Here is a 23,877-nt window from a genome sequence, read left to right on the forward strand (position 1 = left end):
GACTCTGGACCTTTAATTCTCTGCAGTCTGGCTTGTCTACCCCCAACTCCCCCCAGTCCCCGCACAGAGCGTCAGTCAGTGGAGATGAGGAACGCTTTGGCCCCAGGGGAACAGCAGAGCGCTCCCTGGCGCGGCAGTGTGCCCTGCAGGCCCCGGCTCGGTCTGGACTTCAGTGGTGCGCCCGGGCCAGAGCATCCTGCACGCCCTCAGCCGTCCCGAGGACCTGCACACGGCTTAAACAGACATATCCTTCCTGCAGTCCGACACGTTAAAGCCCCGGGGCTTGGAGCCAAAGGCGAAGTGATTCTGCAGGGGCTCCGGCAGCCCTTCCCCCACTCTGATCTGCTCTAACTGATGTGTCTTCAAAATCTTTTGAATCTGTTGTGCGAGTTACAATCTCCAGAACCAGCCCAGCAAGGACATTCCTTTCTTGAAGTCAGCAGATCTTCCAGCTCATAGGAAGATGGTCTGTTTGCTGGGTCTTTTTTTTTTCTTCTCTCCTGACCTAGAAAATCTGGCTTCTCTAAACTTAATTTTTTGAAGTATGTGTTTGTTATCTCTTTGGAAATGCTGAGGGCTTGCCCTACCATGTTTCCCAACAGCCAGCTCTAGACATACCCATAAATAATACAAGGTGCCCATAAATAATAAAATAGTGACCTTTTCTGGAACATTTACTATGTATCAGGTACACCCCTAAGCACTTTATGTGTATTATTTTAATTAAACCTTAAAGAAATCCTGTGAGGTAGGCATTGCTTTTCTCTTTGTTTTTGTAGGCTAGGAGGCAAATGGATATGGTACTGTTTTCTAGGTAATCATCTGCTCTAGCCTGTTGATGTCTGAAAGTTTAATTAACAGAACAGGGAGCTACCCTGGGCTGAACCCAAGGCACTGCTTTTTTTTGTCCCCAAATCTGTAGCTAAGGACGCCGAGGCTTGGAGAATTTAAATAATGTGTCTAAGATCACACAACTAAATAAATGTTAGAGCCAAGATTTGAAGGCAGGGTTTTCAGACTCCGGAGTCCATCGTTTTACTTGCCAAAGAAATGTGGGAAGGAGAATAAAATGCCCTCCGGACTGAATGAGCCTTAGCTTCTATACACTCTTTACCCCGCCGGCCTCCAGGACTCTCGGGGTCTCTGATAGGGTCCTAGTGGAGCCACTTGCTTTCAGTGGATGGAATCTTTGCCGGTCGCCTCCTGGGCAGAACTGCCCTGTTCCCCTGAGGCACAAAGGCCCCCACAAGCACCTCCCTGGCTGTCATGGCGAGGGCTTCCCCCAGGCAGCCCAGCATCGGGCATGTCCCCCTTGGCCTTCGTCACTTGCCACCGCTCTGAAGGACTGTGACAAGGTCGGAGTGCACTGGGGAAACCGAGTGGGCAGTTCTACTTTGGACTGGGCGGGAAAGGCCGTGAGAAAGGGACGTTCTCATGGACCTACGTTTTGGTTTCTGCTGTGTCTTTAACTACTTGCATTACTGGACAAAGCATTCAGCCTTCCTGATCCTCGTCCGTAAAGTGAAGCTGTTAAGAGTGTTGATCTTGTCATGATGCCATGAGGAAGGAATGGAGCATGGAGGCCTGGGACCTCTGGGAAGGGCCTCGTGTACGGTGGGTGCCTAGGAAATGGGTGTTGTTGTTAACGAGAGGCTATGTTTTGCTATGTGGATTATTTACATTTTTATAGCAAATGGGGTTTCACAAAGCATTTTATATGCATAAATAAGCATCCCTGGGTGCCTGTTGTGTTAGATACTACATTAGGTACTTTATAATCATTTTGCATTTGTTTTTCCTTCTATTGCACGGGATAAATGAACACCTGCCCTTTTTCTTTAACCACAGAGAAGCTGAACAGCTTATCAAAGCCAGTCTGTGGCTTTGCCAAGAATAAAACTTCCAGTCCTAAGATGTCAGTTTATTATGTCACCCATCCGGTGGGCAGCCGCATTTCCAAAGGCCCCACGCTCAGTCAAAACATTAGAAAATAAAAAAGACAAACTCACACTTCTGCCAGACAGAGGATATCCAGGCATCTCTGGAAGAATGGTTAGCAATCCTGGCATGCAGTTTTGTCTGTTAAGGTGCTTGGAGACAAAGGAGGAATATAAACCCCACAGAACTAGTTTCACATGTCAGAATCTATTCTGGACCTTGAAAGTGGGCCCCAGATGCCCCAGTCATGCCTCAAGAACTGCATTCCTGCAGACGCATGCAGCACCACGCAGGAAGCTGGCAGAGGAGCAGGGCCTAGGAGCTGCAAAGGGACCCAGTGGGTATCTCAGCCCAAGGGCAGGAAGAATATCATCACCCACACCTGCGCCAGCCTCACAGGACCTTGTTGTTGCAGAGACTACAGTAGGACACTTAAACCTTGTTTCCTTTTGCATTATTTCTTTTTAAGGACTTATGCTATTTCTAGACATTCCTTTCACTTGCCAATGCTGTTTGATCCCACACTGAAAGTCCAAAAGGGACTATTCTCCCATTTGCGCTGTTTGCCCTGTTTCAACACGCCTGGTGGCTCTTGTGGTCCTGGGACCACATCCCTGGTATTCCACACACAACCCTGCTGTTGGCAGGAGCCATTAGATTTTATGGAAAGGAGATGAAGCAAGAGAACATCCCTGAAGGCCCTGGGAAATGACCGGTGTTTGATAAGGGACGAAAGGCACTTGGAAGTGAGTTGAAACCTGTATCTAAGAAGCTAAACTAAGAGATGACCCTGCCCCCGGTGTCCAGTGTCTCTACGAAGGCACATATCACAGATGCCGAGTGCGGGCAGGCCCAATAACCACGACGGCACGCTCCTTGGTCAAACACGGTCCCTCACGGAAGTTGTCTTTGATTTCGGCAGGTAGACAGCATGGTTTGCTTCATCCCTTCACCTCCTTGTGGTTTCTCTCTCCTTGTCTCTTTTTCCAGTTGACCTTACAAAGCCATTTATGTCCTCCACTGTCCACTGCTCTTCTCTCATGTCTTAGAGGTCAAAGCACCATTATGTTGGGTGGGGTTGTTTGAAAAGTGGAGAATTTCTGTGTTATTGGCCTCTGAAAGCAGATTAGGCAATAAGAAGAAAGGAGAAATGTCAGAGTGACATCTCCTTAGTTCTCTGGGCTGCCATCTTTTTGCACATAATACTGCTTGACTTTCCAAGACCCTATGTTCCTTGGCTCTGCCTTGGTGTTGTCGGGTTCAAAGGAATTCCTGGAATTCTGTAAAACTAGACACGTACGTGGGCCCATGGGGTGGGGCAGACAGACGGCAGAACATTTCCCAGTGTTTTTGAGGTGCTGTATTCTTGAGCCTTCGTGGTGTGCACACCTTGTCTACAGATCTGTTTGTATAGAAAACAAATGGATATTGCTTTTCCTAACTGTCCTCCATAGAAGTAAGTCATTAGGTTGTAAAGTTCCACACTGTAGGGAGTTTGATTGATTTGATTTGCAAAAATTCTTCTTACTGCAGAATTTTCAACAACCTGACCAATATTATACAAAGCAGATCTGCTACTCTGAGTGTAATTATGCTGGGCCCACCCTAATTAGGATAGCTCCCCTCATTTCCCTGTCCTCTATCTCGGACCCCAGTCTGTTTCTAGTCCAACATTTATGATTATTTGTGATTTTATGTTTACTTGTTATTGCTTTCTCACTCCAGCACCCCCACCCCTCAGGACTCTAAGTCTCACGAGGACCCAGATCAGGTTTGTTTTGTTTACATTATATGTCAGAACCTAGATCTGTGCCTGACATATAGTAATCACTCAGTAAATATTGGGAATGGATGATTTTAAGAAATAAATTCTTAAAAAGCTGTTGGGTTTAAAAACCGAACTTCCAAAAATAATCCCTATAGAAAAAAGGTGATATATAAGGTTAGTTTCCTTTTTCTGCAGATCCTTTTGAGTGTGATAAATAGTATTTCTCAGACAATAGTGTTTGCCAGGGGGTTGGAATCCCTGGTTATCCTTATAGGATTTCTAGGGAATGGTGTGTGCCTGCCACTTTCCCCCTCATTTTCCCCTTCAAGCTATATGTCCCTTCTTTCTTCCTGTGTTTACTAAATGCTAATCAAGTGTATGTCAAGCATGGTAAAGTAGATGTGGTGCTATATCCACCCCATAGGACTGTTGTGAGGATTCAAAGAGATAGATCATTGTATTTGACAATTCTGAGCAGAGCACCTGACATATTAAGAGCCTGATAAATGTTAGCCATTAACATTATCACCAGAAATATTTGTGGAGCAGCTATTAGCAGCTCTGTCTCAGTGTCTCCTGAAAAAGGAGAAAGGATGGTATCTATACCATCCTTTGTGATGAGTTTTGATGACTTGTATGCCGTTAGTTTTCCTCCCATAGTGTCTGTTATCAAGACAGAAGGTTTCACGGTGGCCTCTTCACTTTACAGGTGGGGAAGGTCGGCTGGCCAGGACACAGTGAGGACATGAACAAAACATCGGCATGTTACGTAAAGACTGGATCGATATTTCTGACTTGTTCCTTTTGCCGCAGACCCTCACCTGGCTGGGCACCGCACTGTTACTGATCCTGTCTATTTAAAAGAAATTTGATATTTTGTTCAGAGTGGATTTTGGGGGCACTAAATTAGATTTTTTAAAAAATATTATTGATCCTGATTTCTGAATATATTTTATGCATGAAGCAAGTGCCTGCCTTGCTGTACCCTGGTCCCGGGCCTCTTAGCTAGTCCATTCCCTGAGGCTCACCTGATCAAGCCCTTTGTCCCCAGGTAAAGGCTGTCCAATCCATGTGCTTGTCCCCCACTGTCAGCCCCCAGTCCAGCCCACCACCAGCTCCTGTCTGAACTTCTGAAAGAGCCTCCTCTTTTCTTCTTGGCCTGCTCCAGTCATTTCTGCACTGAGTCAGAGCCATCTTTTGAAACCTACATCACTCCCTGTTTGTAACCTTCTTTGACTTCCCATTTCCATAAAGCAAAATCCAAGCCTCACCATGCTTACGAGACCCCCTGTGCACCCCCCTCTCACTGCTTCCTCCCCTTCTCTCCTCTACCTCATCTTCTCTTGGACCTCTGGGCTCACTGTGGTGTCCCTCACTGGCTGCTCTCATACAAATCGTTCATCTCCATCACTGCTCTTCCCCAGGGCTGTCGGCCGCTGGCTCCTACTCGCTTTGCAGATAGCAGCTGAAGCACCACCTCCCCGAGGCCTTCCCTGACCTCCTGATCTAAGTACTCGCCCCCGTTAAGCTCTTTCCTGGCCTCGTGTTCTATTCCTTCCCAGTATGTCCCATCATTTGTAATTCATTCTGGATCCATCCATGTGTTCACCTGCTTGACGTCTTCCTCCCCTGCTAGACTGTAAGCTCCTGGAGGACAGAAGCCATGTATGCACCATCTTAAATCTCCCCGTTGCTGCCACAGAGAAGTTGCACAAATATTTGTTGAATAAATGAGGGAGGGAAAAAATGAGTGAATAAATCAATCTTCAGCTTACAAAATCCTGACCTAAGGACCCTCACACACTAAGGGACTTAGACGTCTCATTCTGATCTCTGTTGTCATGAACTTTATCTTCTAAAGCAAGTGTTTTTCCCCTAGATTATTTTTATTGGAAAAAGTGAAGCAAATATAGAGATAATTATTGATTCTCACCCATCGAGCCTCTGCTCCTATCACCAACATCCTCCTGAGAGCCTGCTACAGAATTCCTGGGAACCACAGGAAATAAGTTCACTAACCACTTGAAATGCTCTTATAAAAATAAACCGGATTTGACCTTCTTCCTGTGGAAGGGCCTCTTTCCTCAGGGCAAACACTGCAAAGACATTTTATCTGCTCTCAGGAGCCTCCCACTTCAATCATGCCCCCCTGGCAGGATTTATCCAAACATGCTCAGAATCTTGTTCTGAAATTGTCCCCCCACTGCCTGGGTCATTGCTTGAGCAAAATGCCCATTTGTTATTTCCATGCTATTGTTTTTATATTAAAATGATAAGACAGTTTGAAACCAAGGCTGGGGCAGAGCTACGGGCTATTCTGGGGCACACGGTGTGCCAGTGGGGCGAGTTTACCTCCACTAGGGATGAACACCCCTTCCCTTGGACTCCAGCACAGGTGTGCTGCTTCATCAATTCGATCATTATCCCCTTACCAAATTCCTTACTTTTAAATTGCATTTACATTACCAATGTGAAGTTTTGCTTAAATTTAATTTCCTTATTTAAAGGAAGCTTTCTCTCTCTAGTATAATTGCAAAAAATGTCCCATAAAAAGAAAGCAGTCATAAAAATAAATACAATGAAAGGACAGCCGTTGTTGACCTCTGCTTCTTGCCTGCTCAGCTCTTTTGGTCACAGAGAACGGCGGCACTTCCAGGAGAGTTGAAAATAAGATTGTACCAAACCAAAGCTTTCTCCTTGAACGTAAGCAAATGATTGAAGGGGACTTCAAAGGGAGCTCCCTTTCTCTCTGCAGTGTGATCGAAAGATGTCTTAGCACCACTCAGAACTTCTGAATCAACAGGGGCACAGGCCCCATGCTGGGGGAAACAAAGGGTTAATATTTGGGGTTTACAATATCAATTCAACAAATAATCAGAAGATGCCAGTCTCCTTAGAAACCCTTAAATATAAGGGAGTGACAGAAAAATTAGAAAATATAGATAAACAACAATAACAAGTTTTTGAAGACTGTCTATGATCCTGTCAGCCAGAGATAACTTTTACTCAGATTTCTATTCATACAGATGTATGCATTTTACAAAGTGGAGTCATAGGTATGATTTATATACATATATACATGACTATATCAGATTTCCAAGTCAAAAAGACAGCTTCCTGCTTTGTTAATTTTCTGCATTGTTTGCCTGATTTCTATTACACAACTATTTTTCTATCTAGTTTTAGCATTAGCTTTTCTTATTTCTACTGACTTTTAGTTTACTTTTCCCTTTTACATTTTAGATTTTCTCATGAAGAATCTTGGTTCATTAATATTAGACCCTTAAAAAATGTTTTTTAGCATGAGCACTTAAAGGTGAAAATTTCCCTCCACTAATTGTTTTGGTTATCTCTTGAAATTTTTGTATGCTATATTTTGTATGTAATTCAAGCTAATCAATAATTTCTCCTTTGATTTTTTTTTCTTTGACAGAATTATTTCAAAATCTGTTGTTTAATTGAAAATATTTGCTGTTTTCCTAGATATCTTATTGATATCTAATTTAATTACATTGGGATCTGAGAATTCATTCCAGATGACTTCAGTTCTATTAAATTGATTCAGGCTGGGTCTGAAGAAAGTGTAATTATATGATTGCATTTTGTAAGATTTGTGTTTTTCATTTGTAAAATATATATGTAGTTTATAATCTCTTACAAAGTGTTTTATTATCCTCATTTATAACCTGAGTTTACTCAGTACATTAGGATTTTTTTCTCATTAATAAACATAAACCTGTATTTCCATTTATAATGGCTGCATAGGATTATAGGATCCCATTACATGGGCGTGCAAAGCTGTGTTAACTCATCCCCTATCATTAGGCACTTAAATTGTGTACCGTTTGTCACTATTACAAGCAAACTGCTGTAGTCGTCCTTCCACTCCACACGGTTTCTTCCTTAGGGAGGACATATGGAAGTGGAATTGCGGGGGAAAAAACACATGCACATGTTAAGGATTTTACTCAAAATTTCCATAAATTCTGTACCTGATCTGGGCTTAAGTTCTATTCATACTCCTTGACTTATCTATACTTTCTCTCTGACTTATATGTCTGCTCTTCAAGGTAGAAGAGAAATTAATTTGAAAGTTTCAGTCTGCTGACGTTGGTTTCAAAGCCCCCCCTAAAATGGGAGGCTTGCTCCCTTTGCCTGAAATTGCTCTGAGGATGCACAGCACCCTTCGTGGGACTTCACCACAGACTTTTCTGGGCGCGCGACCCAGCCTGAGGGATGCTTTGTCTGCAGCGTGGGCCCAGGCTCTTGGCAGCATCCAGCTCTGGGCCAGCAGGGGGCAGAATGCCCCGCGGCAACACGGGCTGCAGCTGGGCTTGGAGGTGTCCTTTGCCTTTGACGCTTAGGGTCACATTACTCCCTTGCTGCATCACTGTCACCTCTCAGCTATGGCAAAGGTTCACCTGACCTCTGGTCAAAGCTCACCTCTGTGAATCTCCAGGAACTGATGACTTTGTTTAATCCAGAAATTCCCAGACCGCTTATAAAACCACCTCTAAGTGTTTTATGTCTGTCCCTGTTTTCCACTGTAAAGTTGTAAATTTATGGTAAATTCTTACAAGGGGGACCACATCTCCCGCGTACTGGGGCTCTTGTGACTGGTGTGGCACATCACGTGCTGAAGGCAGTCAGCAAACCCTGACTGCTGAAATAAGAACGGTTTGTCTGCCAACCTGCGGTGGGGCCTGGCACATCCAAATAAAAAATGGCAGACAGCCGCGAATTCTCGCTCCCTTAGCATTCCGAATGGAGTCTGTGCTTGTGTTTAAAGTAAGAGACAGCCAAAATACTGGGTGAGGACTCTCTGCGATTCAGACCAATGGGCGTTATCCCTGCCTCACTCCTTTTAGACGTGTGGCTGTGGGCAGTGTGCTTATCCAGTCTGAATCTGTTTCCTCACCTGAATGGCACCTGCTGACAGGGTTGTTGTAAAGATCCAATTCGAGAAGCATGTAGAAAGTGAATAGCGCTGTACCTAGCATGTGATAAGGGCACCACAAATGGCATTATTGTTCTTCCCATCTTGGGAATTCACAAAATAATAAAACCTCCTTCCCAGGGTTGGGCTGTGGCGTCTCTCACTCCCATACTCCTCTTCATGCCATGGGAAAATGAGCATAAAGGCTGCCAGGCTTTCTCTAAAGCGTGCCGACTCTGTCCTTCCATGGAGGAGGGACGATGGTCGCTTTAGTTATGGGCCCTGCCTTTCCTTCTGCGACTGCTGAGACTGAGGTTAACAGAGCTCCTGCCAAACAGGATTCTTATCCTGAGCAGGAGAAGACTCATCAGCTATTCACAGGTTGATCGCTCATTGTTTCATAATCTACATACTTTGCCCGTATTCTTTGGATTTTTTTATGCCTTTTCCATGAGTTGGAAGCATCAGAGAGGCAGGAGCCAGGTATCTTAAGGGCAGCTGACACTGTTCCCGCTAAGTCTAGGGTCTGCAGAGTCAGGGAGATCTGCGTTTCATCCTGGGTCTGCACTTAACTTGCTGGGTGATTTTGAGCAACTCACTCCACTTCCCTGCACCTCGGTTTTCTCATACATCAAATGAAGATAACGATAAGCCCTCGTGGGGTGGTTGGGAGGAAACGAGACGATGCATGTGAGGCACCTAGCACTGACGCCGAGGTACTGATGAGTCACTGTCATGGCCTTTCCATTTCACCTTGCCTGCTGGTCGGCTCGGTCCGTGTCAACTTAAGTGAATGAAATGAATAGAATATGAATCCCTGGCCTCTTCTGCCAGAGAAACAAGAGTCCCCGTTGCTCGGCAGGTCCCCATAATAGTTTGCGGTGTTTTACTCGGAACAAGGATTTCAGCGTCTGACTCTGGGGTCCCCAGGAGCAGACCTGCGTTCTTACGGGAACTGCACCTTATGTTAGCAGGCCCAGAGCGTAACACGAGTGAGCTCCTTTCCTGCAAGTGGGGCCCACCGACCTGCAGGGGGTTCTGATGCACCGGGCCTGGGTGAGGCTGGCACCTGCAAGCCCCCCCGCCCCACCAAACCTGCAGTGATTCTGATGTGCACCAGCGTGTGAGAACCTCTGGTCTGGGATCCTTTTTTTTCTACATGAAGAGAGAGAAAAGGAATTCCACTTACAAGGGAAAGGTCAGCTTGAGTATTTTTCTCCTCTCAGCAAAGTCACTGAAATATTTCCAAATCTACTGCCCTTGTTTTCTTTGTAAGCAGTGGCCCAGGGGACGCTGCCCATTTTGATGTGTTAATTTTTTTCTCTTTCTTTCCATTACTCCTATTGGCTTTACTGAATTATCGTTTGTCCCTGCTGGGGGCAAGAAGGTAAAACAGAGAGTGTGGTGAAATGAGTCAAAGCTCCTGGTCCTTCTCGCCTGGGCTTCCTGTCTCTGCAGCAAGAGGCAAGGGCTGCCTACAGGCACACCAGTGCATCTCAACTTGATTTGGTTTCCTCCAAGGCTCTGGTTTGCTGCTCTTGGGGGCACCTGGTAGAAAGGCCCTAATTTCTCTGAACTGAGCCATAAGCCAGTTAGGAAGAATTAACTGGGGCCCAATCACAACACACAAGCCCCGAATAAGATGCAGTCAGGTCTCCAGGGTGAGGGAGGTCATGTAGCTCAGGATTGCAATGAGGTTCTCTTATGTTTTCCTTTCTTGTTGTCCCTTAATTGGTAAAGTTGTTCCCAACTGTTCAAAGATCTGAGTACTCATTTATTCACTAGACACATATTTAATGAGCAGCTACTGTGTGCCAGACATGAGGAATATAGTGGAGAACAAGGCAGATGCAATGAGGCCCTCTGAAGTTCACATTCCAGTGGGGAAGATCCACCGCAAAAGGGATTTCCAATGAACGAGTGTAGTGGTGAAGCCCAGGGCACCATGGGACCCAGATAATAGGTGACCCATAGAGCCTGGGAGGTGGGAAGACTTCCTGGAGGAAGGGGCATTTATATTCCTAGTGAATAGGGGGAAGAAGATAGGAGAAAGAGCACATGCAAAGTTCCTGAGTCCAGAAAGAGCATGTTTCACTTGAGGAAATGAAAATAAAGAGAGCTGTAGCCGGAGAAGCCGGCAGGGCCAGACTTTATCTAAAGGACTGTGAAAAACCACTGACCAACACAGGCTGCAGTATGACATGATCAAATGTGCATGTTTTAAATGTCACTCTGGCTGCTGAGTGGGAAAGTATCAGAGGAGAGGCGAAGCAGGGAGTAGAGGCAGCAGCCCGTGTCAGAGGCCGCAGGACCTCAGGTAGGATGATAGATGTGGGTACTGGCCAGATGCAGTATCCATGCTTCCCAGCTCCCAGCCAGGATAGCCCAGCAGCCTTCTTTGAGAGAGACAGTGGCATTCAGCAAGTACACAGTGCTGGGAGAGGAGATAGACTTTGGTCTTAGAATGCCCATTATCAAATATACCAGGAAATAAAATTTCCGCATGAGGTGGTGCTGCTTTGAGAATGTGGGGCTCACTGATACTCCATAGCAGATCCGGAAGTGAGGCACTGTGGCCTCTTAATAATTGACAAGTAATGCCTGGAAGCCAGTGTCCCCTCGCTGCCCGACCTGCCGGGCTGGCGTTAAAGACTATTGTCCCTACTCTTCCCTGTCCTGCCATGACTCATCAGATGAGCAGACTGATCGTCTGTCCCTCAGCTGCTTGGGCATGACCTCAGGAAGTGAATTTCCGAGTCATACTACTGTATAAAATCTACAAGACGGTGTCATCCTCTCTGAGAGCTTTAGGCAGGTCTGACAGCCTGGAGGGCAGTGTGTGGGCCAGCTGGCTGTCGAGATGACTCCTGGTCTTATCCTGTGGGGCTTGGTGACACCAGAGGACATGGCTATGGCCACCTTAGGGCGCTTCATTCATTCACTCAGAACATGGTCATTGCGAGTCTCCCGGGCTCTCGGCCTCATTCCCAGACAGGAACAAAGCCGGCAGAGTCCCACCCCCGTGGAGCGTCCATTCCAGCCACTTCCTGAGGTGCAGCCAGGGACCCACATGGCCTCCAAGCCCTCCTGGTCTTATACTGAGTAGGAAGGCCCAGGAGTCCTCTGGCATCGAGTCCATCAGGGACCTCTAACAAGAGTGACCTTGCAGGTCACAAACGTGCCGAGCCTGCTGTCACTTCTGGGTTTTTGAACGTGCTCTTCCTTGGCCAGGACCCCTCGTTGCCAACATTGCCACCCACCTCCCACCAACCACTCGGGTATTCCTACTTCTTCAGACCCCTTCAGATGTCACTCAGACAAGCCTCCCTTGGCCACCAGCCCAAGTCTGGACCCCGCGCCCTGGCTGGGCGCCCCTCACTCTCTGTTCCTCACTGGTGCTGTTCATTGGATGGTTTTTCCTTCTTGACTTTGCTCCATTAGGGCAAAGCCCTTGTCTCTGCGCCTCACAGCTTTTCATCTCTAGTACCTTGCATGGGCCTGGCCCATAATTTGTGCTTAATAAATATTTGTTGAAAGAAAGGAGGTTTTTGCTGAAGAGCCCCACATTATGCTTAGAAGTCCCACCGCAAAATCACAGCCAAGTGGCATACTGAACCCATGGGTGAATACTTGGTTGATTGATTAAGTATCTGAATACTTGTTTGATTAAGTCAATCTGAAATTAATCCTATATATTTCCTAAAACCACTGGTTCCTCCCACCAAAACAGACCGGAGAGGTAAAGCAAGCAGGGAAGAGATGAAGTTGAATTAATCTATTATTCATTAATTAATCCAACAAATATTTATTAAATACTATGATTTATCAGGCACTGAGGACAAAGAGGCAGAAAAGAAAGCAGACTCCCTGCTTCTGTTGTCTCTTTTTATTCCTATGGTGGAGATATAAGGTTCTTAAAATTGAGCAGCTGAATAAGAAAATCTGAACTGGTGCTAAGCCTCTCTCTCTGTCGAAATCAGATAAGCAGGAGGCTGGAGCGGGAAAATGCAGCGATAGCGGGAGAAGGTCAGGGGGTGTCTGAGGAACCCACTGAGCTGAGACCTTTGGGAAGAGCAGGCAAGGTCAGGGATGTGCGCAGGGCCCCGGGCGTCCAAGTCTGTTCACCAACTGGAGGAGACTGAGGGATCCTCGTGAGCAAGGAGCTGGCACATTTCAGGCAAGAAGCACCAGGATGCTATATCTCCTTCCAGTTGTTAGCCCAGAATTGGCAAAGGACTCAAAGCGGGTTACAACACCAGAGTTAATACGATCTTTTTAAAGGACGAATGCTTCTCAAAGGGGCAAGGCTGCCTCCTTCCTGAACCTGTCTTGACCCTCACAAAGCCAAAATTCATCGTTTCCTCCGGGGCAGATGTGCTGGAGCTGTCTACGGCAGCTGCCACCCTCTACCCTGCAATTATAGCTATTTGCATTCTCAGGCTGGCCTCCCTAGTGAAGTTTTACTCCTCAAGGGCAAGGATTGGGTCTGGCGCACTCCCCTCCCCCATGGACACTGGCCAGGCACATAGATGCTCGGCGCGTATTTGTTGACATTTATCAAAGTGAATGACAAAGATTTCTGGTTGACTTTGGAAATACACCTATTCAAAAAAGGGTTTTGATTTAGTGGATGGAAACGACAGCTTTGCAGCATAGTACTGTGGAGGGAGAGGCGTGCCCAGATGGTTCTAGCGGACACCATAGGGTGCCTCAGGGCCTTCCTGTGGGGGTGGCAGGATAAGAAAAGGAAATTGTGGGGACTGCAGAAAGGGGTGGGGCGATGCCGACCAACTGGCTATTCTGCTGTTTTGGTGGTGGTCAAAAGCCATTGTAGGTCATCTTGCATGTGCCCTCTGACACTATACCACAGATGCCCACGTTTGGTCTGAGATTTCCGCTGTCTGGTAGGTTAGCCGGTTGATTTGGGGTTGTTGAGGTTTCTTGTTTTCCTGTGTTTTCTTTGTCATTTCTTTCTTTGAGGGGGTTTATTTTCCATATATTCAGAATGTTTTGTCCTGTAAAGCCTAGACATATGAAGCTAGGATGTACTTTTTTAGTATTATTTAATTAATATTTTCAAGGTGGAGTCAATGTTCAAACTGGAATTCACATCTGAAATTTCAGTGTGAAACCCGTATCACTTGCCACAGAAAGTAATTGTACAAGTAAATATCAAAATAGACTTTATGAAATTTTAAAAAATATGCAATCTGTACCTCTCAAGTCTAACTCCTCTGCACTCTGAAGTACCTCATAGATGTCTTCCCGTGGCTTGGTCTAGCAGCACTGCCGAGTACATACTGGCATTCTCAGTTTCAGAGACGGGAAACCTGGGATCTTGAGTTAGGAGGTGTTTCACTCTGAATTATCATATAGTCCTTTGTTTACAAATGGAAGGTGTAAAGAGAACCTCATGAATTTCATGAAGCTCAAAAGTAGAATAGAAGGTGGAAGTGGAGATTATTAACTTTTTAAATGCAAATTTAGGTACTGTTTAACTGCTTTTGTCAGGGAAGATAAAATCGGAATGAAGCAGGGAGAAACTAAGCATGGACGCAAGGAGAGCAAGTGGCTCTGTGGGAGAGGGAGTGAGGGGATGTGTCCACCTATAGCAGCGCATCCAGCTGACCCTTGGCTTCCCGGGTCACCGCGGGGATCGAAGGCAGTGACATGGCCTCAGTTCGGGGTGAGGAAGGATCCAATAAGAAAAGGGTGGTGTGGAGACAGTGAAGGAAAGAGAGGAACCAGATGCTCTGCTTCCCTCTTGGCTGTAACTTATTAACTAACTCAAGTTCATGTTCCTTGTCCCCCCAGGCTGGGGGTAAAGGCCTGATGGAGGCCTGAGGGGATAGTTCTGTGGGGCCTTTTCAGGGTCAGAAAACTCACTGCAAGCAACTTTGTTTACATCAGCAAATCCAGCTGCATTGTGCAAGCACTTGACCCACCACTGACTCCCAACACGAAACAGATGTCTGGGCTGCGCAGGAGGAGCCCACAGGACTCCGGGTCGGGCAGGGCTTCCTCTTGATGAGTTGGGAAAAGGACAGAGGGTGGATGGCACTGGGTTGTGCTAAGAGTTGGTAACACCAGCGACCAAACAGACCTGCCTTTGTGCTGGCCTGAGCCAGGTGACTCCCAGAGCCGGAGCTCAGAGGGGACTTCAAGGCCAAGCTGCACTCCTGCCTGGAAAGCCAGATTGAGGGGCGTGTTGGCCTGTGGGGTTCTGAACTGCCTTTGTCTGGGATGTGCAAAGAGAGGGGGTCCCCCAAACCAGAGAAGGGGAAGTGGGATCACCAGCAGGGTTCCACTTGGAGCTCAGTCCTGGAAACTGCTCTCCTACTTCCTGTCAGTGTAACATTGTTGAATGCCATCCATGTGGTAGATGGTGGAATAAATCTGTCCCAATAAATAAATGGTTAGCCATTAGGCTAATCATTCTGTTAGATGTTTTTGCAGATAATATGTACCAGCTAGTATTAGTAGTAAACAGTGAAAAGACAATACCTCCTTAAAGAGCCAGGCATCTTTACATACGCTCTATCCGGGCACCCCAGAAAGCCCGCATGTTTTCTGCCCACTCACTTAAACAAACCAGCTTGCATTCTATATCACACTCTACTCTGTAAACTGACACCCATCTAGTAGACTTGCAAAACTAATACTGCAATTCCCCCTTGAGGAAAAGGATGAAATCAAGGCAATAACAGTTATTTAAGATATTATGAACTGTGAAGTTAAAAGACAATGCTACCAATATATATGCTTTGGAGAGAGAATACAAGTTGCACACAAACACACACAACGTGACAACAGCCATCATTGGTGGTAAGGTTACATGTGATTTTCGTTTTCTTCTTTATATTTTCCCATATTGCCCTAACATTTTTTATAAGTAGCATGTATGATTGTATAGCAAGAGAAATTTTTATTTTAAAAATCCATTAGAAATACTATATATATATATATATACTTCTTGCTGTAGTCTAGGGGTCAATCCCCTGACTTACTGCTAAAAGTTCCTCAGTCAAGGTGTTTTCATTTCAGACAAAATTTGAAAATTTCTCAGTAGGGAGTAGTAGCTGAGCTTACAATTCAAAACGGCACCCATGAGAGAGGAGATAGCTAAGGGGCTAGGCTTCCAATCCTTTCTGATATATTTAGCATAGAAAAAAATGTTTTCTCCTTCTAAAACGACCGTTTGTCTTCATCTTACCCTATGTTGTTCTGTCAAGAGTCCTAGTTACAGTAAAGTAGATCTACATTTGCATCCCAGACCCACAATTTGCTAGCCGTGGGACCTTGGCCAGGTCATTTACGATCTTCGTGCCTCTGTCTGTCGGTCTGTAAACGGATAGGCTCGTGATGAGGATTAAATGAAATAAGGCATGTGAGCTCATGTCAGCGCAAGCAGTAACGCTCAGCCGGTACCGCTCTCTGCTGGCGCGTCCCCGTCATCTTTCCAGCTGTTATGCAGAGAAGGTTTTTCTGATTTAGCTGGGCTCTATACTCTCAAGGCATATACAGAAAACTGTGGCCTTCCAGAATGGCCCCAAGAACACTAAAAAAAAAAAAAAGGGAAGCCTTAAAACACAGTTCCTGCTTACCTGCTAGCGCAGGGCTTAGTTCCCCGTCGTGGCCCGAAGTCCTTGGCTGAGCAGCAGACTTGAGTCTCTAAGGCAGCCTGGCAGCCTGGCCCCGTCGCCTGCTCACCTCAGTAAGTCAGCCCTCTCTTTAAGCTGTTCCTTTGGTTTGTCTGACTCAGAATATCTTAGGTCATTCTGAGACAGCCTTCTTCTCCCCACCTTCCCCACTTCTACCTGCCGTCCTGGACATTTGTCATCCTGTTTGACTGCCCAGCATCAGAAGCGCCATCCCATATTTGAGGGATTACCCCCTCCACCCATCTGCATGTCTCAGACACACACACACACACACACACACACACACACACACACACGTCTCCGTCTGGCTGCATCCTTCTGCAGTGGGATATCAGGCCATGGCACCTTCCCAGTGATTCTTTGGGCAACCCCAGGTTCTCTAAATTCTCTTTCTGCTATTATCAGCAAAGTCAGTTTTGGCTGCTTACAATTAAAAAACGTAACCACCTCCTCCTTGTCCTTCAGACCTACTTTGGCACAAATCCTTAGCTGTTAGTTCCCCAAACTCTGCCGAGCTTCCATGTCCTATAATTTATTACGTTCTCCTGGTTCTGACGTCTTCCTGGCACTGTCTGCTTACCTTAGTCCTAGACTGCCAGCCCCTGAGGACAAGGACTAAAGCCACCCAGATCGCTGCAGTATCTCTATCCTGGGACAGAGGCCTGGCATATAGTAGGCCCTCAGCAAATGCCAAATGAACAACAGAAACCTTACCATGCAGGAGGGACCAGGACAACCACAGCAGTTCCACGTGGGGAACCAGTTCACTTGCCAGCTTTCCGATAACCTGGCACGATTCCTACTCTGATCGCAGGGGAACTCGGGTCTCCTTAAGCTTTGGCAAGGAGGAGGATTTTCCAGCAGCATCGTGAGCGGGAGGGTGTGATGCTGGCCGCCTCTTGAGGTGGGTGAGTAATCCCCCAGGCAGTGCTTAGCTTTAAACCCTGGCTTATGACTTGCTCATCTCCAGAAGCTCCCAGCTTGAAATGGAAAGTGGCGTTACTCATGGTGCGGAGCAGACAATAAAAATACACGTGGGTGGGGCCCGACACAATGGTGTGAGTATTCCCTGGCCATGAGTGAGAGCACCTCCGCTCTGAGCACCCACAGCCCCGGCAGACGGTTCAGCCTGCAGCAGACGTGGTGGGAGGAAATGCCCCCTGAATCAATATCAGAGTGTGGTGGAAAGCAGTGGTTTACAGACCCAGGCTCCCATGTCCAACAGACCTGGATCTGAACCCCAGCTCTTCTGGTTCCTAGTGCTGTGACCCCTAGTGAGTTATTTAATTCTCTGACCCTCAAGTTCCTCATTTGTAAAATGGGGTAAATAACACTACGTACTACAAAGTCATGGGAAAAGCATATCAGACCATCTGTCTAAAGCCCTCATCACGATGCCCGGTATGCATCAACGATCAGTAGATGTTAGCTGCCGGGGTGGATAATGTTCTTTTACTGTCTTCCTCCTTCCTTTGCCCATCGGTCTCTGCTACTTCTCCATCCTGTAGGTTTGCATTTCTTGTTAATCTTACTCAGCCTCTTTCTTCTTGCAGGAGTCATCCTTCATCTCTGACACCACCCCCCAGCCTCCCCCCATCATCACCACCCTCCATTTTTATCTCGTTTTTCTCTTTCTTCCTTGGGGTCAGCTTGTGTACCAAGACCTCACTACCAGTATCTGATCTGCCATTCTCTCTTCCCCATTTCAGAATCCATGACCTGGCACAATGTGAGGCCAAATGTACTAGAATAAATCTATTGGATTTTAATGAAGCCTCATGGACAGATTGGGCATAAGGTCGTAAAATGATCAGGGCTTAACCCCAGCTTCCAGTGCCCCAGCATAACGCACGGGCACCCCCAGAACCAAAGTGGGCCAGAGTCCTGTCTTATCAAAGTTGTTCCGGGGCAGCATTAGTGATCTTTACAAAAGTAGTCTTTTTCTTAGGAGCGAACATGCCACCAGTGTTTTTTTCTAATAATAGGCTTCTTTAGTGAGTTCATAAATTAGATTTAGATTTTTTTTAAAGGAATGTACTCTTGGCCTAAAGCAGGTTACACGCATTACTATTTAAAGATAAGTGAGAACAAACATGTGTCCGTGTGTTGAGACTCTGAGCATCACACTAGGTGGTTCTCACCGATGACCCAGAGATCCAGCAATCCTCAGTTCTTCCAGGTTTGATCCCTGGTGGCTAGATTAACCTCAGCAAACCTCGTGGAGCCATGTCCTAATCGTTTGTTTATCCACCATGTGTAATGAGTAGCTTTCTATGTGCTGGGCACATTTCTGGATATCATGGAAGATATGCTAAAAGGAGGAGGTGCAGCTCTGCTCGCCAGGAACTTACAGCCCAGCAGGGGAGGTGAATACACACAGCTAAGTCAAGGGGGAAAAGGTGACAAGAGTGACAAGCCAGCGACAAGTACCAACGGGAGTGCCCAGGAGGCACGGATCACTGCTGACAGAGATATCAGGCCGGAGGGGTTATGTGAGATGGTTTGGATGTGTGACTAGGGTCTCAGAAGGCCAAGACTGGCAGGTACACTGGATGGAAGATACAGCGTGGGCCGGGACCCAGGGCCAGGAATCCGAGGTGAGAACGGAAACAGGGCGCTTTGGGTTAAGGATGGCTCTTGTTGCACACTGAGTTCATGGGGAGGGGAAGCAAGGCTGGGAAGGTGATCTGCCTGTTCTTAGATCCCACTCCCCCCTCAGCGCCTCCCCTGCATGTCCAGTCATGGTCCGCATGTAAGATGGCCCAGACAGAACTGTTGATCCCCCCACCCAGTCCCACAGATTTTCTTTCTCAAGTATTTCAAATCTTAGTAAATGTTCCCAGTGCCTCCACCCAAAACCAGAGAAGTCATTCTCTCTCTCCCTCACCTAGCCCCCTTCAATTCACCAGCAAGGTCTGTTCGGCCTCCAAAATAGATGCTCAGTCTGAGCTCTTCTCCCACTGTGCTCCAAGTCACCATTTCTCACCTGCCTCACTGTTTCTGTTCTCGGCCTCCTACGGCAGCGCCTAAGGCAGATCATATCCCCTTGCTCGCTTAAAACCCTCTAGCAGCTCCCAGCGGCTCTGTCCTTGGGAAGACGGTGTCCCGCAGGCTCAGGCTCAGGTTCCAGCCCCGCTCAGCCCTCACCTCTGCTCCGTCACTCGCCGCACTCCACCTGCACTGCTGGCCTTCCTTCTCTTCCTTGAACTCACCGAGCATGGACCTGCCACAGCAGCTTTGCATTTGCTGTTCCCTCTGCCTGAAATACTGTTCCCCCAAACCGAAATGCTCTTCTTCCCTTAGACCTTTGCATGTCTGCCTCCTCATGGCTCACGGCTCAGCTCAGATGCCACCTGACCATCCCAACTAAAGCAGCCCCTTCTCAGTTTTTCTGTCTCTCAGAACTCTGATGTTTCCTGTATTGCATTTACCGACATATTCTCCAATATTTATTTTTCTTTTTTATCACCACCAGTTCTGACATGTAAGCTGCATAAGGGCTTTGTCTTGTTTACCACTGGCTTTCAGGCCTTGGCATAGTCCTAGCCCAAGCAGGTACTTAATGGTTAATTATGGAATGCAGATGCCTGGTCCGCACAGCCAGAAATTCTAATTCATTTGTCTGGATTGGCACCAGACAAAAGAGGAGTTGATTACCTTGAATCTTTTTACCACAGGCATATATTAAAAACCATGTTATACACAGTACAATCCCCAGGTGGTTCTGATTTTAAGACAGAGTTGGGAATCCCTGACCGAGAGAATGGAAACCTGTCCAGCATCTTGCTACTCAAAGTGGGGTCCTTGGCCCGGCAGCCAAGGCACCACCCAGGTACTTGTTAGAAAAGCAGACCCTCAGGCCCACCCTAGAGTTCAAGGACCAGAACCTACAGTTTCACAAGATGCCCCAGGTGACTCATGTGCATGTTAAATATGAGAAGCACTGACCTAGAAGAAATATAAATGCTTTAAATTCAGCAGGTTGAGTTTTCTAGATCTGCAGAACAATGAGGTTGACATGAACCTCAGACAATTAGAAACATGGCTTGAAAGTCACAGAAAGAACTCAAAGGAAGTGAGCATTTTCACCAAAATGCTCACTGGGGGTTGGAGTCCAGGGGCTTGGTGAGGTCATCAGTGGAGAGAAGACAATCAGTGCACCAGGAGAGAGCCCCAATATGGGCATGTGGGGGGGGGTCTGAGATGAAGAACTGAGAAAAGACAGAGACTGATAAGGCATAACACAAGTCAGGGCAGGAGGTGAGGTCAAGAAAGGGGCGACCAAAAGTATCATATTTGCAGAAAAGTCAAGGGACATGAAGACCAAGAAATGGCCGGGGAGTACTGGCCCCGGAGACGGGCAGATGGGGGGCGGGGAGCCAGGAGAGGGAGAAAGGGCACATTGGTGATTGCAGCAGGCAGCGGCGAGTCCTCACCACCCTCCCAGGAAGGACTGCGAGCTCACCAAAAGAAAATCTGTGTCGTGAGGAAGTAGGAATCTACTCGCATGTACAGAGTAAGGCAGAGAAGCTACTCTAGAATGACAGACCCAGGAACGTTAGTCAATAAGAAGCAACCTGCTGGGAAGGGTACAGAGTAAATCAAAAGAGAATTTAATTGGTAAGACCAGGTCCTGGAGGGGTGGGAGAGAATCAGATGAGATCTTAGATTAGACTTCTAAACTTGTTAATGCATAGACTGACTTACATAGTGCAGAAAAAAATACCAGCCTGCCTCAGGGAAGGAAAGTGGGTGAGCAGGGGAGGCAGGGGTAGCTTTCTTTTTTATTTAAGAAAAAACAAAAAATAATAAGAAACACCTGTGTGCACTCTACCCAGATTTAACAAATGTTACTATTTTCTCAGATTGACTTTGGATCTTTCCTATATATAAAAGCAATAAAACATTAGAGAGTTGAAGTTCCCTGTGATTCTCTGTTCCATAATATTTTTCTCTCTTCCTCTGAGAAAGAGACGATTATTATGAATTTAGTGTGTGTAACATGCATAAACAGTGTGCCCTGTATAGGGTTCTGCAGTTTGCTTTTTATTCACTCAATATCGTATCTGAGATCTGTTTTTATGTATTATTTGTAATATGTGTCGTGTAACAGCAAACATTATGTGGGTAAGTTCTATTCAGTTCTGATCTCACAAATAGCCTACACTGTATTTGCATATATTCTCGAGGGATGGACATTTATGTTACTTTCAGTTTTTCACTATTGTCCAAACTGCCGTTGTGAACAGCCTTGTACGTGGAGAGATGTCCCTTTTACTGTCTGCTCTTGAACTTACTGAATTTTTTACCATAAGCATTTTCAACAGGTGTTTTAAATAAGAAAAATTAATTTTCTTTGAAAATGCACAGATTAGTGTTTCTCAAAGTATGATTGAAGGACCATTAAAATCAGAATTATGTAAGATGTTCATTATAAAATGCAGTTTCCTGGGCCCCACCTCAGACCTACTGAAGCTATATTGTCATTAAAAAGCCCCACCTGTTCTGAGGCATCTTCCAGTTTGGGAAGCACCAGACAGACAGATGGTTCCTCTGAGAGAGGATGGGGGAGGGGCAGCTAGGTGGTGGCAGAAGAGGGGTGCAGGGAGGCGTGGAGAGCGAGTGTGCCAGGCGCTGTGCTAGGGCATGACCTTTGAAGCAGATGGGAGAGGGAATCCATGGGGATTCATTGAGCTAATAGCTGCAAAAAGTTCAAAAGGTCAGCAAAGGTGAACACGGCAGTTAAAACAGTGTGGCATCCATGACCTATTGGCTGTGTGCCCTTGGGAAGTCACATAACCTCTCTGAACTTCAGTTTCCTCATCTGCAAAATGATGATATAATAGAACCTACCTGAAAGGAATTTTGTGAGGATCAATAACTTAAGACACATTACCTGTTTAATCCAGAACTTGAAACTTCTTACATGGCCAATAAATGACAACGGTGGTGAGAAGGATGCTCACGAGTGTTGTTGAGTCCCTTTAAAACCAGTACATATACTTTCATAGTTTGGCTCGTAGCCTCATTATTTGATGCTGTAACAGACTGGATATTGTTTCAACATCACATTGATAGAGATCTTAACTATGTAGCCTTCCATCACTCTTTTATTCTCTCGGGAAAATAGAAGCAGTGTAAGACACAGCTTCTATAAATGTATTAAAGTGCAAATGGGAGTCCCTGCGTGTTGGGGGCAGGGGGCCGAGTCAACATTTTAAACTATAAGTAGAAAGATACAGCTTGACACACACGTGCCCATTCCTAGGGTGCACACAGCCCAAGTCATCCCTGCAGAGGACTTGAGTGTGGCCATGATGGGGTGGTGGTGATGCAGCAGCCTCCCTGCCTCCTTCCCCGACGCCTTGCGGGCGGCCCACGGCTCAGCGGGGCCAGGCGGCCAGTGGCAGGGGGGCAGCTGCTGCGAGGGGCGGGGGTCCCTCCTCCCGGAGGCTTGGCCCACTCCCCCACCCGCCGTGACTGGCTTCAGCCCCCGGGAGCCTGGACCCCCCACAGCAAGGGCGGTGGGCAGGACCCTGGCTCTGAGCTGACAGAGCCCTCAGACCCCAGCTCTGCCTCTCAGAAGCTGTATCACTTAACCTTTTTTTTTTTTAATAGACTTGACTGTTTTAAATTGGTTTTAGATGCAAGCAAAACTGAGCCGAGAGTCAGGGACCCCTATGCACACACGCACCGCGTCCCCCACCGCGGACATGCCTCACGCCCGTGGTGCACGCGTTACGGCTGAACCTGCGCTGACTGGCCGTCATCCCCCCGAGTCCGTAGCTCACTCCCGGTGGGGGGCATTCTGCGGGTCCTGACACGTGTATGATGACGCGTATCCATCATCGTAGTATCATATGGAACAGTTTCGCTGCCCTAAAAATCCTCTGTGCTCTGCCCATTCACCCCTCCCTGCCCCCTACCCAGTGGCAACCCTGATCTTTCTACTGTGTCCGTAGTTCTGCCTTTGCCAGAGTGTCATACAGTTGGAATCAGGCAGTACGTGGCCTTCCCAGATTGGCTTCTTTCCCTTAGTAATAGGCATTTTAAGCGTCCCCCATATCTTTTCCTGGCTTGATAGCTCATTTCTTTTCATCACTGAATAATAATCCGTGTTGTGTATACGTTACATTTTTCTAGCCTCAGCCTCCAGGGCCCTGCGTGATACAGGGGTGTGGGTGGCATAGGCGGAATGCACTACAACAGTAAACAGGAGTGTGTCACCGCCTGGCACCAGGCGCGCTACCAACTGCCTCTCTCTGCACTGCCCCCTCTAGTCCTTCCTGAGCCCTGTGTGGGCGTATCAAGAACACCCTCATTTTACAGATGAAGAAGCTGAAGCCCAGAGAGGTTAAGTAACTGCTCAAGGTCACAGATCCAGGAAGGGATTGGTCCTGTCTGGGATTCCAACACAGACTTTTTGATTCCAGGTCTTAGTATCAGGGCTGTAATGCGCAAGAAGGTCCTTAACAGTGTTTGTCACACAGAGAAAGTATCACTTGTTACCTCTTAGTATTGTTAATATTTTTGAAGTGGAGCCCTTTAAACTGTAAGGTTGTGATTGTCTTCTC

At 46.8% G+C, this 23,877-nt stretch overlaps 1 protein-coding gene, 1 long non-coding RNA gene and 1 other non-coding gene across 5 annotated transcripts in view; 1 reads left to right on the plus strand and 2 right to left on the minus strand.

The window, feature by feature from the left end:
- LOC118917417 (uncharacterized) overlaps nucleotides 1-23,877 on the plus strand; it is a 308,681-nt gene that overhangs the window by 227,267 nt on the left and 57,537 nt on the right. The window lies entirely within an intron of this gene.
- FGF1 (fibroblast growth factor 1) overlaps nucleotides 1-23,877 on the minus strand; it is an 89,984-nt gene that overhangs the window by 29,534 nt on the left and 36,573 nt on the right. The window lies entirely within an intron of this gene.
- Nucleotides 772-896, minus strand: LOC118919063 (small nucleolar RNA SNORA36 family). Its single transcript, XR_005027358.1, has one exon. It is a non-coding gene; the product is annotated as a small nucleolar RNA SNORA36 family (small nucleolar RNA).

Source organism: Manis pentadactyla, chromosome 13, assembly GCF_030020395.1.
Source record: "Manis pentadactyla isolate mManPen7 chromosome 13, mManPen7.hap1, whole genome shotgun sequence".
Lineage (NCBI taxonomy): Eukaryota > Metazoa > Chordata > Mammalia > Pholidota > Manidae > Manis > Manis pentadactyla.